Source organism: Dasypus novemcinctus (assembly GCF_030445035.2).
Source record: "Dasypus novemcinctus isolate mDasNov1 chromosome 19 unlocalized genomic scaffold, mDasNov1.1.hap2 SUPER_19_unloc_1, whole genome shotgun sequence".
Taxonomy (NCBI): domain Eukaryota; kingdom Metazoa; phylum Chordata; class Mammalia; order Cingulata; family Dasypodidae; genus Dasypus; species Dasypus novemcinctus.
The window spans coordinates 264966-283322 of NW_026688134.1; the positions used below are offsets into that span (position 1 = coordinate 264966).

General features: G+C 40.2%; 1 long non-coding RNA gene across 4 annotated transcripts in view; it reads right to left on the reverse strand.

Moving 5' to 3' along the window:
- LOC131277428 (uncharacterized) overlaps positions 1 to 18357 on the reverse strand; it is a 345246-nt gene that overhangs the window by 22132 nt on the left and 304757 nt on the right. For all 4 annotated transcript variants that reach the window (XR_011648155.1, XR_011648156.1, XR_009184594.2 and 1 more), the window contains one exon: positions 13604 to 13770. This is a non-coding gene — a long non-coding RNA (uncharacterized lncRNA). The remainder of the gene's footprint in view (positions 1 to 13603; positions 13771 to 18357) is intronic.

Sequence of the window (18357 nt, forward strand, 5' to 3'; positions counted from 1 at the left end):
ATTGCACCATTCATTCCCATAAGATCTGCTGTTTTTCTACGTATGCTTTCAAATTTTTCTTTGTACTCATTCAATGTCTTCTTAATATCCTTAATCTCTTCAGCCATCTCATTGAATTTATTAAGGAGATTCGTTTGAACATCTCTAATTACATGTCTCAACTCCTTTATGTCATCTGGAGGCTTATCCTGTTCCTTTAACTGGGCCATAGCTTCCTGTTTCTTGGTGTGTTTTGTAATTTTTTGTTGGCGTCTTCACATCTGGCTTACTAGAGTATTTTTTCTGGGTACAGTTTTTCTCTTTAGTTTAGGGCTTCCTATCTTTTTTCCCTTGCTGGTTGTGCAGTAGGAGCCAAGCATGTAGTTGGTGCTGTGAGCTGTGGAGGCTCAAGCTGCCCTCATTGCACCGGGGCCCAAAGAAGCTTCTGCCAACTTTCTCCTTTGCCAGGGGTAGGGACAGAGTCACAGCTATGTGGGATAATCCATGTGCAGGCCTAAACTGTAGTTGCCCAGGGAGACTGATGATGCTTCATATCCCTTTCTTCCCTGCCTGGGGCAGGGATGGAGCTTCAGGTGTGAGCAGCAATCTATGCAGTGCAGGTCCAAGATGACCACAGTTGCCCTGGTAGAATTCTGATTTTCAGGCTATACTAGCCACAGTTACCTGCAGTTACCTGTATAGGCTTGTGCAGAGCTCCTCAGCCTCTTTCCCACCAGAGGCAGGGCTGAAGCCTAGGCTAGGGCTACAGGCTGATCTGCATGAAAGAAATTGGTTCCTATCCAGTGCTCTTGCTACCATTTGATGCCATTTCCTTTCATATGTATGAGTTTCTTTAATATTTCTTGTAGGAGAAGTCTTGCAAAAAAGCTCTCCATTGTATTCATAATCTTGGAACATGCTTATTTTTCCTATTTCTTAAAGAAAAACTTTCTATTTTGAAACAATATTAGAATATAGAACAAATAGTACATATTGTAAAGATCATACAGCAGTCCCATCTTCCCTTCAAACAGCATCCTCCAATGTTAACATTACTTATAACCATGGTTTATTTGTAAAAAATGATAAATCTACATCATTATTTCATTATAATACTATGTACTAAACTAAAGAATTATTCACTTTTCACCAGTGTTTTCAAATAATGTCCTTTTTGAGCTTTGATCATCCAATCCAGAATGTTAAAATGTATTTATTTACTTTAAGTTTTGATTTTTAAAGAATTATTAAATTACACAAATGCCACATAAAAAATATAGGGGATTCCCATATACCCCATCCCCACCCCTCCCATACTTTCCCCCATTAACAACATCTTTCACTAGTGTGGTACATTTGCTATAATTCATGAACACACAGTGAAGCATTGCTACTAAACATGGATATAGTTTTCATTGTAGATTACACTTTGCCCCATAAAAGTCTCTAGGTTCTGACAAAATGTACAATGGCCTGTATATGTCACTGCAACATCATGCAGGACAATTCCAACATCCTGAAAACACCCCCATGTTACACCCATTTTTCCCTCTCCCTCCCCTCAGAACCCTTTATATAAACTGCCTTTATTATCAATGATAGAGTTTCTTCCATTGCTAGAATAATGAGTCTACTTTACTCTGTAGTTGCTTCCATCCCTATGTTAGTTCCTCAATCTTGAGGATTTGGGGATGGTGATGCCCGTTTCTCACTGAGAGAGAGCTTAGAATCCATGGGACAAACGGATAGGACCGTCTCACTTGCAGTTGTGGATATTCTCTAATTATTGGTATAGGTGTTGTGCATCATCATCCTTTTGTTAGTTGTCTGAGGTGAGTCCAATGCACTGCAGAGTAGGTGTTGCAACTCTGCTGAGATTCAGGGCTCAACTGGCATATGAACAGACTGAAGATTTAAGTCTCTAGGACATAGACTTAATAAGTATAGTTCTAATTATAGGTTCAAATAAAAGGGGCAGAAGAGTCATGTGTAGGGAAATTATACATGAATCTAACTCAGTTAAATTGGAGAGCATATGTTCAAAAATAAGGCTCACTGGCAGGGTCCCAAATTCTTGAGATTGTCTTCCTTGCCTGTAGCGTTTTGATGTTTAGAGCCCTCAGAAGACCCACTGTTTGAGGCAAGGTGTACTGTGGCAGTCAAAGAGATCCTGCTGAGACATGAATCAGTGTAACCTCTGGAATGAATATCATTCTTCAAACATAGAAACTTAGTAGTTACCATAGTTTCCAAGGGGAGGAAAGGGAAGAATTGAATCGAATAGAATAGAATAGGAGATAGTGAAGCAGGCTAGTAAGATAGGGAATCAATAGCTGGATCTGGAACTTGGCAGAGAGTCCATGTGGACATCAATAACTCGCCAGATGGCTGCCGGAAGACCTGCACCCCCAAGATTCTTCTATTCAGAACAAAGACTTCTTCTGAAAGCCATGAGAAGCCCCAGATATTCCCCAAGGACTTTATCATTGGGCCCTCATGGGGGATTGATGGGTGGGGTAATCAATCAAAACAGCAAACAGCTGGAACCCCTCCCCTGCCATTAGCAAAGGGGTAGAATAATTAAAAGTTCAAAAAGGTAGGCACGGAGCCTAAGCGCACTCTTGTGCTCTGCTCTCTTGCCTCTGGACCCATTCCTGCCCTCCACGCACTGCTCTCACCATTTTTCCTCTGCCACGTGGCCACACAAGTAAACCTGGGCATTTCTAATCCATAATAGGGAATTGTAGCCCTCTTTTTTTAAAATGTTGATTTCTTTCTTTATTTCTCTCCCCCCCCCCCACCCCTCACCCCTGTTGTCTGTTCTCTGTGTCTATTTGCTGCATCTTCTTTGTCCGCTTCTGTTGTTGTCAGTGGCACAGGAATCTGTGTTTCTTTTTGTTGCGTCATCTTGTTGTGTCAGCTCTCCATGTGTGCAGCACCATTCCTAGGCAGGTTGCACTTTCTTTTGCACTGGGTGGCTCTCCTTACGGGGCGCACTCCTTGCACATGGGGCTCCCCTATGCGGGGGACACCCCTATGTGGCAGGGCACTCCTTGTGCGCATCAGCACTGCACATGAGCCAGCTCCCCACGGGTCAAGGAAGCCCGGGGTTTGAACCGAAACCTCCCATGTGGTAGACGGACGCCCTAACCACTGGGCCAAGTCCACCGCCCTGTAGCCCTCTTTACCACGTTGCAGTCCCTTACTCTCTACCTGGGACCTCCTGCTCTGTTATTTTCTCCCATTTCTTTTCTCTCCTTTCCTGAATAAATTACTGGTCTAACTCAACCAACATGCTCTTGAAATTCATTTCTGCAGCATAAGTCAAGAACCTAAATAAAATCTGGTAACAACAGGGCAACTTTAGGACATCAGAACTGCTTTGCATGACCCCGCAATGAAAGGCACAGGACACTCTAAACTCCATCCAAACCTATGAAAGTGTATGGTGCAAATGCTTCATTATATATTCACCAACTGCAACAAATGCACCACACCAAGGCAAAATATTATCAGTATGGGAGTCTGGGAAAGGGGGAAGAATTTGGGTATATGGAAGCCCCTAAAATTTTCCATGTGACTTCTCTGCAACCCACAGCTTCTTTGAAGATAAAGTGAAAAAATAAGACCCTGGGGAAACATATGGAAGAAATAGTCAGTGTACAAGAAAGGGAACTTATCTTATGGTGATGAAAGAAGCAATGAAAAATTACTTTATTCTATTACTTTTTGTATTTTGATACAATTATAATTTTATTATTTTTTAGTGTTTTTAAAAATCTTTAGGGTTCTTATTTATTTTTCTTTCAATCTTTTAATACTTCTTTCTTATAACTAAATCCTTAGGTATTATTTTCAACCTTTTTTAAAAGATACAGAGATCACACACACACAAAATGTTAAATTAAAAAATATAAGAGGTTCCCATATACCCCACACCACACATCCCCCTCAACTCCTCCCACATCAACAGCCTCTTTCATCATTGTAGCACATTCATTGCACTTGGTGAATACATTTTGAAGCACTGCTGCACTTCATGGATTGTAGTTTACATTATATTTTACACTCTCCCCTAGTTCATTCAGTGGGTTATGGCAGAATATATAAGGTCCAGCATCTGACGCTGCAATATCATTTAGGACAACTCAAAGTCCCCAAAATGCCCCCACATCACATCTCCTCTTCCCTCTCCCTGCCCTCAACAACTACTGTGGCCACTTTCTCCATATCAATGCTACAATTTTTCCATTACTAGTCACAGTAGATTCATAGTAGAATATCAGCAAGTCCAATCTAATTCCCTTTTTATTCCTCCATCCTGTGGACCCTGGGATGTTGCTGTCCACTCCACCTCTAAATTGAGAGAGGGCATAGATCCCACAGGTGGATGAATACCATTTTCCTGCTTCCAGTTGTAGGCACTCTCAGTTCCCTGGTGTGGTGGTTGATCATCCTCACCTCCCTGTTAGCTAACCTGGGTAAGTCCAAAGAACCGGAGAGTAGGTGTTGCAACTCTGCTCAAGCTCAGGGCCCAGCTGGCACATGGACAGTACAGAGATTCAAGTCTCCTGAGTATACACCAACCCCAGCACCAACCACAGGTCCAGTAAAAATTACAGAAGAGGCATGTGTAGAAAGGTCACATCTGAGTCCAACTTCATCACACACAGGAGCACAAATTCCTAAGTAGGGCCCACTGACAGAACTCCAGAGCCATTTGCCCTGATCACAGAACTTGTGTGTCTCTGTAGCCCTCAGGAGCACAAGTACCTGGGGTTGTATCTACTTTGTCTGTCTCTGGGATCCTGCTGAGATGTGCATAAGTGCAACACCTCTGATGACCTCCTGACTCATTTTGAAGTCTCTTAGACATATAAGCTCATTTGTCTTTACCATTTTCCTCTGTTATTCAAGGTCTTTTTCTAGTGGCATCGCCAGCTGGTGATTCATAGTAATAGCTCGGTACCAGGGAGAGTCATCCCCTGGAGTTATGTCCTATGCTGGGGGGAAGGTAATGCATTTACATGCTATGTTTGGCTTAGAGAGTGGCCACATTTGAGTAACATGGAGGCTCTTAGAAGGTAACTCTTAGGCACCCTACAGCTCTAGACCTAGTTGAAATTTCAAGCACACAGGCTCATAAGCATAGTCATCAGGATCAAGGGCTCATCACTGGAACATCCTTTTTCACTGGTCTTTGCCCTTCCACTTGGGGGATTGTTGCTATTCCATTGGGGAATGTGAAAGAGCTACCCTGGCTCGGAAAGCAGCACTCCCTCAGTTGTCGTTTGTAACTCTACCTACTATGACAACATCCAATGAATAACTGAACATTTTTATATACCCCATATATGTGCCCCAGGGAACTCCCACCCATGTGTCCCCCATCAATAACACCCCACTCCAGTGTTCCTCTCCTACCATAGTTGAACCCCCTGTGATCCAAAAACTTCTTAAAAAATGAAGCCTAATATATTGCAAAATTCAATTGGTAGGAAAATGAAATAGTAACAAAAGGTTTAAAGATTAAAAATAGAATATATACTAACTTAGAAAAACAAACTAAAAAATAAATTGGGGTGTTAAAAAATGAAAATTATCATAAAACTTTGTTTTTGACATTTTGCCTTTCCTCACTGTAATAGGTGTTGCCCTGCATGTACAGTGGCAAGGCAATCTCATTCATTCCTCAAGGTCTACAAATCCTTTTTTTTTTTTCAGATTTATTTTATATATGTATTTATTTATTTTATAGCTCCCCCCTTTTGGGGCTTGCTGGCACAGGCCATCAGCTCTCCATGGGCACAGGCCAGCATGCCTTCACAAGGATGCTCTGAGATGTGAACCCAGGGCCTCCCTATGGTAGATAGGAGCCCACTCGGTTGAGCCACATCCACTTCCTCCTTTTTGTTCCTTTTTTATTTTTAATTTTGTCTCCACAAAATTTTTAGATGACATTTAAGTCATATATACAAAATAGGGGACTTCCATATATCCAACATCAAAGCCTTTTCTGCCTTCCCCAGCAATGATCTTTTTACATGTTCATGTTATATTTACTACAGCTGATGTATAGATATTGAAACATAGCTAACAAGCATGCTTCTAGTTTGGTTTCTATTATGGTTTCTATTTTAGATTGTACACTTTTCTAAATTTTTATTACATTATGGTTTACATTATGGCTTACATTTTAGACTACACACTTTCATCAATTTTTGGTGAATTTTAACATGGCCTATATCCATTATTGCACGATCTTGTGGAACACTTCCATTAACCCCCTGTTACCCCCACTTCCATCTATTCTCTTTCTCTCTCCCCCTTCCCTCAGAGCCCACAGTGACAATCAAGCTTCACTGCTTGAATGACCAGATTCACAGATATTTGCAACAATGCTGAGGGCTTGACATACTAAAGTGTCCTCCCCCACTAGGAGCCACCAATGCTCTCGAGAGACACCGCTCCCTGTTTGAGAACATCAGGACTCCTCAGGATGTGGGTACACCATTCCACTCACTGTATGGATCTACACCCAGTGATATAACACACCATGAAAAGATGAGCACTCACACACTCCCTAGAAGCCTAACCCTGTGCCAGATGCCCCCCATTAAGCACTTAAACAAGTAACCCTTATATTTTCTGAAGAGTTTTCTCAACATCATAGTTTCAACCACATACCTGAAAATCTCCCATGTTCACCTGCTCCCGCCAACCCTCCCCCCAATTCTTTGGGCCATCTGACCCATCCTCCGAACTCTAGCCCCTATCAAGCTTGCAAAGCCCCACCCAGGAGTATCCCTATGCTCCTGTCTTATCCCTTCCCTGCACAACTACTTACCTCTGCTTTATCATAGATTTCACCCATGTAGACATCAGCTCACAACCTTTCTCTCCCCACCAATTTCCTGTAGGCCTATCCTCCAGTCCCTAGCTCTCTGAAATAGCTAGATTTGCTTATTTCATATCTGAGAGTTCATGTTGTATTTGTCCTCCAATGTCTGGCTTGCTTCACTCAACACAAGGTCCTCGAGATTCATCCATGTTATCCCATGTGTTAGTACTGTATTCCTTCTTATAGCTGGGTAGTATTCCATTGTATGTATATACCACATTTTGTTTATCCATTCACCTGCTGATGGGCATTTGGGTTGATTGTGACTTTTGGCAATAGTGAATAATGCTGCTATGAATATTGATGTGCATAGATCTGTGTCCTTGTTTTCAGCTCTTCTGGGTATATACCCAGAAGTGGAATTGCTGGGTCATATGCCAAATCTATAGCTAGTTTTTTGATGAGCTGCCAAACTGTCCTCCAGAATGGCTGGATCCTTCTGCATTCCCACCGGCAGTGGATGAGGATTCCCATTCCTCCACATCCTCTCCAACACTTGTAGTCCTCTGTTTTTTCAATAGCCGTCAGTCTAACAGGTGTAAGATGGTATCTCGTAGTTTTGATTTTCATTTCCCTAATACCTTGTGATGCTGAGCATCTTTTCATGTGTTTTTTAGTCATTTATATTTCTTCTTGTAGAACCATCTGTTTAAATCTCTTGCCCATTTTAAAAAATGGGTTGTTTTTCTTTTTCTTTTCAAGATATAGGATTTCTTTATATATGCAGGATATTGGTCTCCTATCAGATAGATGGTTACGAAATATTTTCTCCCACTGAGTAGGCTGTATTTTCACTTTCTAGACAAACTCCTTTGAAGTGCAAAAGTCTTTAATTTTGATGAGTTCCCATTATCTATTTGTTCTTTTGCTGCTCTTGACTTGGGTGTGAAGATCATGAAGACATTTCCTATTACGAGGTCCTGTAGATGCTTCCCTACATTGTTTTCCAAGGTCTTTATGGTCTTGGCTCTTATATTTAGGTCTTTAATCCATCTTGAGTTGATTTTTTTTGTACACGGTGTGAGATGCTAATCCTCTTTCATTCTTCTGTATATGGTTATTCAGTTCTCCTGTAGATTTTAGAGCGTTTTATGTTTTTGTTTTTTTAGTTTTGAAAACTAAGCAAGGTACATGCTTTATTCAGTGTTATCTGCTAGTAGGGACTTACAATCATTGTTACAACCTAGAACTCACTTAGTGAACTGTGAAACACAATAGAGATTAGTTTTGAAAACTAAGCAAGATATTTGCTTTATTTAGTGTTATCTGCTCATAAGACTTACAATCAATGTTAAAACACAGACCTCCCTTAGTGAACTTGATACAGAGTTTTTGATGCTGCTCTGTTCACTGAGCAAAGCATCTTGGACAACTCCTCAAAACTAGATCTTGGATATCCCAGGCCAGTGGATACTCTCCTGGATGTGAAACCACTGGGCTTGTAGCAGTGTGCCGGTTCAGTGCTGACAGATGGACCAAATGGCCCTTCAGAGGGGCTAGCCATTCTGATGCCCATTCAGGCAGGGCATGTCACCACAGAATGCTGTAACCTGTCTGTCTCCTCTGTGGAGGAAGGAAGAGCCTCGTTCCCTGGACACCTCCTCTGTAGGCCACACAGCAGGATACGGCCTTGCAAGATCTTACCTCAAACCTTCTGTGTCCTGCCTCCCTATCTCCCTTTCCAGACTCTATCTGGTTGCCTTTCCTGGCTGCCTGCTTGCTGCAGCTTCCTGGTGGACTCCCTTTCTCCACCCTCTTGGTCTTCAAGGACACTATGCCTTTATCTGATTTGGGACTAGCTCCTGCTTCACGTGGCACCTTGACTACAGCCTCATCCTTTAAATCGTTCACTGCCCCAATGTTGAGGCAGGACTCTGCATCAATTTTAGCAATTTGTATTTTGATAAAAATGAATGATTTCATCTATGTTTCTAAATTCACTGGCAAAGTCATTTACATTAATCTCACATAATTATTAGAAAATAATTTTTTGTGATGGTGAGTGTACAACATTGTGATTATACTAAAAGCCACTGATTATATACTTTAGTTCATAAGTTATCTGAATAAATCTCAATACAACTGCTTAATAACTAATTGTGAAAAAAACTATTCCTAATTTCAGCCTTTTATTCCTAATATTAATGCCTTTTTCTCTTGACAGTCTTTTTTTTTTTAAAGATTTGTTTCATTTATTTCTCTCCCCTTCCCACTCTTGGCCTTGTTGTCTGCTCTCCTGTGTCCATTTGCTGTGTATTCTTCTGTGTCTGCTTGCATTCTCGGTGGCACTGGGAATCTGTGTCTCCTTTTGTTGTGTCATCTTGCTGTGTCAGCTCTCCGAGTATGCAGCACCACTCCTGGGCTGGCTGCACTTTTTTCATGCAGGGCGGCTCTCTTGTGGGGCACACTCCTTGTGCATGGGGTTCCCCTATGTGGGGGACACCCCTGTGATTCATGGCACTCCTTGTGTGAGGCAGCACTGCACATGGGCCAGCTCACCACATGGGCCAGGAGGCCCTGAGTTTGAACCCTGGACCTCATATATGGTAGGCAGATGCTCTATCAGTTGAGCCATGTCTACTTCACTCTTGATAGTCTTTTTGGACATTTCTCTATGTCTTTCTTTCACCATTTTTTATTTTGTTGAGGCACCCCATTTTATTTTCCTGGACAATGATTGTTCAGGTTGAGGTTGTTTTTGCTTTTGTTTTCTATAGCTTTACCAAAACAGAATTTACATGCTGTATATTTACCCACTAGAAATATACAATTCAATAATTTTAGTATATTTATTGGGTTGGTTGGCCACCACCACAATCCAGATTTGGAACATTTCTATCCTGGTGTATTTGAAGTGCAAAATTGTTTAATTTTAAAGAAGCCCACAAAGAAAAAAACTTCTGTAATAATAAATAAAAGTATGCCACATCTGAGACATTTTGGACAATTGCTTGATGTCTAATTTTTCTTTTCCTTATGGAACATGCTTTTGGAATCATATCTAAGAACTCATGGCCTAAATCAAGGTCACAATTATTTCTCCTGTGTTTTCTTCTAGATATTTTATAGTTTTAGCTGTTACTATTTGGTCCATGATTCTTAAAAAAAAAAAGGTAAAAAGATAAACCACAGACTAGGAGAAAATATTCTCAAACCATATGGCTGATAAAAGAGTTGTACCTAAAGCATATAAAGTATTCCTATAACTCAATAACAAGGAGAGAAACAATACTTTAAAAATGGGCAATATATTTGAATGGACATTACACCAAAAAAGATAAATGGCTGGCTAAAGAACACAAAAAATTGATATTCAACACTGTTCATCCTTAGGGAAATACAGATTAAAATTGCAATTTAAAATTGCATTTACCCCTACACACACACTAGTATGGCTATAAAGAAGACACATAATATCATGTGTTAATGAAGGTGTACTTCCCATGTATGAGGGCCCAGGTTCAAGACGACACAGCAAAGGGAGACAAGCAGACACAGAAGAATGTGCAGTGAATGGACACAGAGAGCAGATAGCAAGCAAGGCACAAGGGGGGTATAAATTTAAAAATAAATTAATTAATTTAAAAAATATATAAGAGGTTCCCATATACTCCATTCCCCACAACCCTCTGCTCCTGTCCTTTACCATCCTTCTTCCACCAAGGAGGTTGGCTCTGCAGCAGTTCACTGCATCCTTGTTAAGCAACCATGTCCATTCACTCAAATCCCTTGTCTGAATCATACAAAGTTCCCTGAGCAATTCATGATCAGCAACCCAATGTACTGACAGTCACTCTGTCCCCTACCTTCCCTAGAGGACCAGTTGGATGTGATTGCAGGTGTCAGGACAAACATGAAGGTCCCATTAAATCCCAAGATAAGTTTGCCTTGGTTTGTATGAGGTAGAAATGTAGCTTTTTTGATATATTTATTTTAAATCATACTCAGATATGAAAACTTGACCATTTATACAATAGAAGATATATATAATATCCTCGCTGGGGGAGTGTAAAATGGGGGTCTCCTACTAACTGACACCTGTTTCTAGATGGCACTCATAATAAGAAGCACAAACTATATATAGGTAGCCTCATCCTTAATATCAGTTTTCCTTTGCTTGATCAATCACTGTTTCCCATCTGCTTTTCTAAAGCACCAAGGGAGCAAAAGACCCATGCAAACACTGTACACAGGACCTATACATCATTATTCCATAGTGTTTTCTTTTCTGTAATTGCAGGTGACTCAAAGAGCAAGCAGAAAGGTATGCATTATAGAATCACTCACTTCTTAAGGGAAAATTTAGATGAACAGAAAGTCATGGCTTTCTTATGGGATTTAGTATAGTGGGGTACACTGATTACCACTTGCATGTGGGATCAAGGATAGGGTGTATGGTAAAAGAAATTCTTTCCAGACAAAACACTTACCATGTTTCCACCATCACTGAATCAAATGTTTTCTATTTAGGTCATGTGAGCTAGTGTGCCTGGGCAGTGTGATTTAGGATATGAATGTGTCACTGTTTGTCATCTTGACATATGTCACATGAAACGGCACAACTGTCAGTGTCAACATTCAAAATAAAAAATCATTGTGCCCTGAAATTATCAAGATGGCAGGATGAGAAGCTTCAGTTCACAGCCCCCTGCAGAAAATTTGAACAACCAGCAAGAACTGGCAGAAACATCTTTATCGAAGCTCTAGAAAGAGTTAAAGGATTGCAGGACTAGGGATAAGACCAAATCAAGAAAATGGCTACTTGAAAGTGGTACGATCTTGTAGCACATGGGCTGGCCGCTTTACCACCCCTTCCACGGCTTGGCACAGAGAACTCTGGCTCACAGTGTGGATCCCTGATCCTGGTTCCAGTTCTGGAGGGAGCTGAGTAACTCTTGTGTGCATACTGTGAGTATCTATGTCTGGACCAATCTATCTCATAGTTACCTGAGTGACTTGCTGTCCCAGACCATGTCCTGTGTGTTGAAGCTAGCTCACAGAGCTCTCATACAGAATCCTGAGGGAGAGAAGTCAAGTGGCTGCCTGAACCAGGGATTGCTCATTGTAGGAGACACAATGAAGCATGATGGATCATGTGGAAATTGTTTCCTCGAGAAAAGGGGACCTTGATATCTGTGCACATACTTCCAACACAATATGTGTGTGCAGAAAGGACCAGCAAGGCCCCTATACTTTAGCTTCAAGTTACTGTTTAAGGGAAGAGAATATGGCCTAATGGATAGGGCATCCATCTACCACATGGGAGGTCCACAGTTCAAACCCCAGGCCTCCTTCACCCATGTGGAGTTGGCCCATGCACGCAAGGAGTGCTCTGCCACACAGGGTGCCCCCGCTAGTGGAGCCCCACATGCAAGGAGTGCACCCCGTAAGGAGAGCCACCCAGCATGAAAGAAAAGTGCAGCCTGCTCAAGAATGGCACCACACACATGGAGAGCTGACACAACAAGATGATGCAACAAAAAGAAACACAGATTCCCGGTGCCGCTGATAAGGAAAGAAGCGGTTACAGAAGAACACACAGTGAATGGACACAGAGAGCAGACAAACTTGGGGGGGGGGATAAATAAATAAATCTTTATTTTTAAAAAGTTACTGTTTAAATTCACTGTATGGATGAGCTCTGAAGGAGTGCACTCATGCAGACCAACATGCAAAGACAAGGAAAGGTGTTTTCTGTTTTTCCTACTTTTACTTTTGTTTGCTACTTCCTGACATTCAAGGAAAACTGTCAGAATACTACCTGGATAGATGCTGAAGAGTCTAAATTCCATTGATAGCACTTTAATATATCAAAATACTCAGGTTTCAAGATGATGACAAAACATACAAAGAAACAGGAAGTGATGAACTAAGCAAAAAGGAGTACAAAGCATGAGAAACAAAAGACCTTGTGTAGTAGTCCTTAAAATGCTCAGAGTTAAAGGAAAACATGGAAAAAGAACTAAAGGAAATCAGTAACACAATAGAGGAACACAAGGAAGATGACAATAGAGATGGAAATTAGGAAAGGTCAACAAAGAAGAGTGAAGATCACAGTAACATAAATTTAAAATACCCTAGAACAGTTCAACAGCAGATTGCAGCAAGCAGAAGAAATAATCAGTGAACTTAAAGATAAGACAATTGAAATCATCCAGACTGAGGAGGCAAAAAGGTAGTGTCCATATTCATCTGGCTTGAAGCCATGCAAGTACCCTCTCTGGAGGTGACCACAGCCACAGTTCCTGCTTATACTTTTAGACATTTAATAATGGAAAACATGGAACATTTACTCATATGTTATACCTCATAACATAACACTAATAATACTAATAATACTAATACTAATAAGGAAGCCCACTTAATATTTCCACATCACACAACAGGCAACTGAACACAAAGGGGTGACATAACATTTCCTGGCTCAGGTGGCCTGTGTGGGAATTAGGTCATCAGGCAGCATCTGCTATGTTCTTGGTCACTGTGCTGTGCCACTTTGCTACATTGTCCCGTCTAAGTGAACTTATCTTCCCAGTCATATGTTTCTTGAGCAATTAAGAGCACACAAAACTGTAAGATCTTCCTGAAGCCCAAGTTTGCTTCATAGTGTCACCTGGGCAACTGATGAATAAGAAGTTCTAGTATGAACTGTGAATAACTTAATATAACTTTCCCACGGTTGTCTGTGAACAAGATTTCAAAAGCTCTCTCTAGTATACATACATTTCTGAGGTTCTTTTCTCACAAGAACAGAAAACACAGAGGAGTTCCCTGATCAAAATATCTGCATCCCACAGGCTTTGTCAGGACAGTAGCATCAACACGGGATACTGGCTGAAGAAAAGGTGCACAACTGGATATCTCCAACCACCTTGTCCACAGAAGGTACTCTGGAAATGTAAAACATCATGTACATTCAAAAATAATGATTGAGGTTTATTCAGTGTACAGTATTTAGGAGAAAATTCCTTTTTCATCTGTGAAACACTAAATTAACTAATTCACACAGTTATGCTACAAGCACAGAATTACCGTTGCATTTACAACAAAAGTATGGTTCACATTTAATGTAGACAGCATTGCAGGCTAATGATTATTAGCTAGTTTAGCCATTTGTTAACACTAAGTAAAACAGATAAATCCATGGAAAAGTGTCCCCAGTTTATTATTATTCTAAATTAATACACTTCCATTTTTTGGACAGTGTTAGATTAACATAAAAATTGAACAGATAGTACAACACGTTTCCACACACCCAGCAGCCAGCCCGCACAGTGTTCCTACAATTGTCTTATCAATAACACTATGCATTCAATTCAGTATTGGCTAAAATTAATTTACCAATATTGATACATTATTATCAGTGTTCGGGATTTACATTAAAGTTCACTTTTAGTATTCTACAATTCTACATGGTTTTGCAAATGCATACCTTGTATCCACCATTATAGTAGCACATCTGTTATATACTGCCACACTGCCCCATATAACTGTTGAAGTCCTAATCTCCATTACATGTGAATGTGACTTTATTTGGAAAGATTTACTTTAAGAATTGCCACCAAGTTAAGACAAGGTCATAGGGAAACAAGGAAAGTGCTAAACCAAAATGACTAGTGTCCTAAGAAGAGGGAAAGAGACAAAACATGCACACGGAGATGCTGTGTGGACCAGACACACCACTGAGGTCCTGACAGCCAAGATGCTGGAGCTTGGATACTGTTGGGAGCCTTAAATCAGACATGACACCAAAGAACAAGACATTCCCTACCCCTCATCAATGAATACACCTCTGTCAGCCAGATGACTTGGAACCAGTTATTTAATTTGTGATTAGCAGAGATTTACCATCAGTCTTAGAGACATGCTTTATATTTAATATTGGTGATTTTTACTTTAAACAATATTTATTTCTACTAGTCATTTTTAAAATAGCTATTCTATAAAATAAAGCACATATATAGAAAGGACTCTAAACAAAAAACTTAATGAATTATCATAAGACATTCAAGTCCTCTCTCGGGGAACCCTTATTTTCTCTTAGTTGAGCAAAGCAACTGCATATTTAGATCTTACCATTTGTACTAGTGTCAAATTCTTTATAAGAATTCTGTTGTCTCGAGTTGGCTCACTTGTCCCGAAGGGATCTTGGAAGGAATAGGTCCCCAGATCTTACATGATGACTTGGATGTCAGTGCCTTTCAGACCTCAAAGTCAGTTTCTGCTCGATGTGAAATTTATGGCTCACTATTTCTTCCCTCAATTGTCTTAAACATGTAAAACAAATTATTACTGTAAAAAAGGTTCATGAGATTCTATTTTAGTTTTCTTTATCTATCATTTTTCCCTCTCTCTCCAGATGCACAAAGGATTTTTTGTTTTAAAACTCAGTACTTTTACTAGGATATGTCTTGACATAAGTCATTCTGAGTCTATGCTCAGGTTCTCTTTAAATTTCAAAGCTTCTCTTTTTATTTCCACATAAAAATAAATTGTAATCTTTATATCTTCTTTTTGATTTTTCTTTGATTTTCTTTTTCAGGCATTAGAATCATTCATATATTAGATGTCTTCTGTAGACCTTTACTTTTGTCAAATTTCTCAAATACTAATGTTTACCTTGAATAATTTTTATCTCAGATCTTCTAAATAATTTCTTCTTTATCACCTTCAGGTCTTCCTAAGGTATTATTTCTTGCTGCGCTTCTCCTAGTTTACATTTCATTTCTGAAGTGATTTTTCCATTTTGTTCTAAAACTTGCCAGACTTTTGTACCTTCATTTTTGAGTTTTCTACTTCTGATTAAGGAAGAACGAATGGTGCCTGAGAAAAGTTAGGAATATAATGCTGTTGGAATGGAGTCAGCAGGTGGGAACAAGGACCTGACAAAAGGGGGGTGGGGCACAGACTGGGGAGGGTTGTGTTGGACAGTGTTAAGAACTCTAGGTTTCACTGAATGATCCAGGTATGGACAGCAAAGAGTAAAGGGGGTCATGATCTGATTTGGTTTTTAACACTACCTTTCTGTTGGATGAGTATAGACTACAGGAAAAACAGGGCACCTGAGACAGCAGGAAGAAGGATATTGCAGGGTTCAGGTGAGAGTCAACTGGGTGGCTTGGAACAGGGTGGTACCAGTGGAAGGTACCACAAAGTCAGGTTTCACACATATTTGAAATAATTAATGCTGGACACAATCTGTGTTATACATGTGAGAAAGAGTCAGAGGAATTAAAGGAGTTCCAGTCCATACTAAAGAAGAATTTGGGCATTTCCTATAAATATTTGATTTTTCAGTGAAGCAAACAGGTCCCTGACAGAGAGGGCATAGATTGAGATCAACAACAACAAAAATCAACAGCTCCCCATACAATAATACTTTTAACACACAGCCTTTCAACTGACTGGAGAGATGTTCAGCACAGGAGTAGTGGCAGATGACTCTGCTGCCATTATCTCAGAGATCACTCAGGGGAGTGTGAGACAGTGCTGCTGTGGGTAGTCCCAGCCATGTGGTTCACTGGAATGCTTGGACGCTTCTGCTTGGACAGGGGCTTTTCAGTGCTGTGAAAAAACTTGTCCCAAAAATCTTAATGTACCTTCCATGCTTTGTGTAAAGTTCTGTGTTTTGGGGTTTATGATGGAGTATTCGATTACCATATTTGCAAGCACACAGCACTACTGAGATTCACATATTGGACAAAAAGTAACTTTTTTACTTAAGAAATTTTCTAAAATTTTACCGGAACCCAGCACCCAAGAAGTTCTCTCGTGGCCCCTTCTAGTCCAGAAGCTCACATCCCTAAGGGTCATCACTGTCCTGTCTGTTCATAACATCAATTAATCTCAACTGGTTTTGTGCTCCAAGAAATGAAATCGTGATTCCTTTGTACTTTGCTGCTTTTGCTTTACTTTTTGTAATATTCACCATATAGGTGTATGTACTTAAGGATCATTCGTACTTACAGAGAAAAAGCTTACAATTGTTGAAACATGCTAGAATTTATACCTTCCACAGTTGATAAGTGTTTGGATAGTTTATCAGTTTGGGAAATTATGAATAATGCTGTCATGTACACTCCTGGAAATGTGTATTCCTGGAACTGTGCAAGCATTTCTACTGGGTATTTTCATACAGAGGAATCAACAGGTCATGGGAGATGCTTAAGTTCACCTTTGGTGAATACTGACCAAGAGTTTTCCAAATGGAATGCACACCTTATGCTCACACCAACCATGCAAGAGAGTTTAGTTCAACCCCATCCTCACCAATAATTGGTATCTTCTGACTTTCACTTTGGCCATTTTGGTGGATGTGTAAAAAGCACAAAGGAAGTGCAGAGATTCTAGTCAGTTCACAGATGCTGACAGTTGGGAAGTACCAAAGCATCACTTCATCAACCCCTGCCAGCACTTGGGTCACTCCTCAGAATTTACATAAAGCATAAGAACCAGGAAGATATTTTAGTGGTATTTGATAGCATTATGAAGAGCTTTAGAAATATCAAATACTCTGAGCCACACACCTGAGAGACAGTGACAAGGAAGAACTCAAAAGACCACTTTATTTTTAGCTTGGTGTTCATCATCCTTGTTGTAATTTCCTTGCCAGCTGGTATATGGAAGTAAAAACGTATTTCTCTATATATGCACTGTTCTCGATTGGGAAGGGCTTCTCATTCCTAGACAAGTCTAATTAAATTTCCTTTTCCCAAAAGAGTTTGTGCCAATTTTATTGTGAATGTTTTGGGTTTTGCCTACTATTGTCTCTTGCTTTTCTCTTTTCCCTCTTCATATTTTACTTAAAAATTTAGAACGTTATAATAATAAATAGTTACTGTGCTCCTCCATTCTTTTCTTTTTAGTTTTTCCAATTAATTCTGGGGCCCTTTGATAATTCTCCATTCAGTAAATATTATCTCACTTTTCATCCATCTCATATCCTAGTTTTCAGGAGTGTAATATGGTAACACATTGGTCAGGTTCCTTCTTACATCTTTCAAAATCACCCCCTCAGAACCTACATAATCTCCTTCCTCACCCCCTACAAAACACATTGGGAGGAAACATTCTACATTGCAGATAGTGCCACCATTGGAAATTGGTTCTCCTGATGCTTCATTCAGGCCCAAAGCTAAGCTGTGGCCACGTACATGATTTGGCAACTGTCTCAGGTTTGAAGCACTTAAACTTAAGAAAATAAATGATACAAGATGGTCTTCTTTCACAGATGGCAGAACACAGATGTTACAACAGACAATGACCCTCTATGTAGTAAAACTCATTCGGTCTGTTTCTGTTGAGAACAGGTCAGACAACTGGTTCACTCGAGAACAATCCTGCCCCTTTCTATGGAAGTGGCTCCAGAAAACGGACTCAGGCAGTCACCAACAGAACTTTTTGATACCAGGGAGTGATCCATTCAAAACTGGGTGTGGGTTAAAATAGAGTGGCTGTTTTCAGACAAAGCAGCTGTG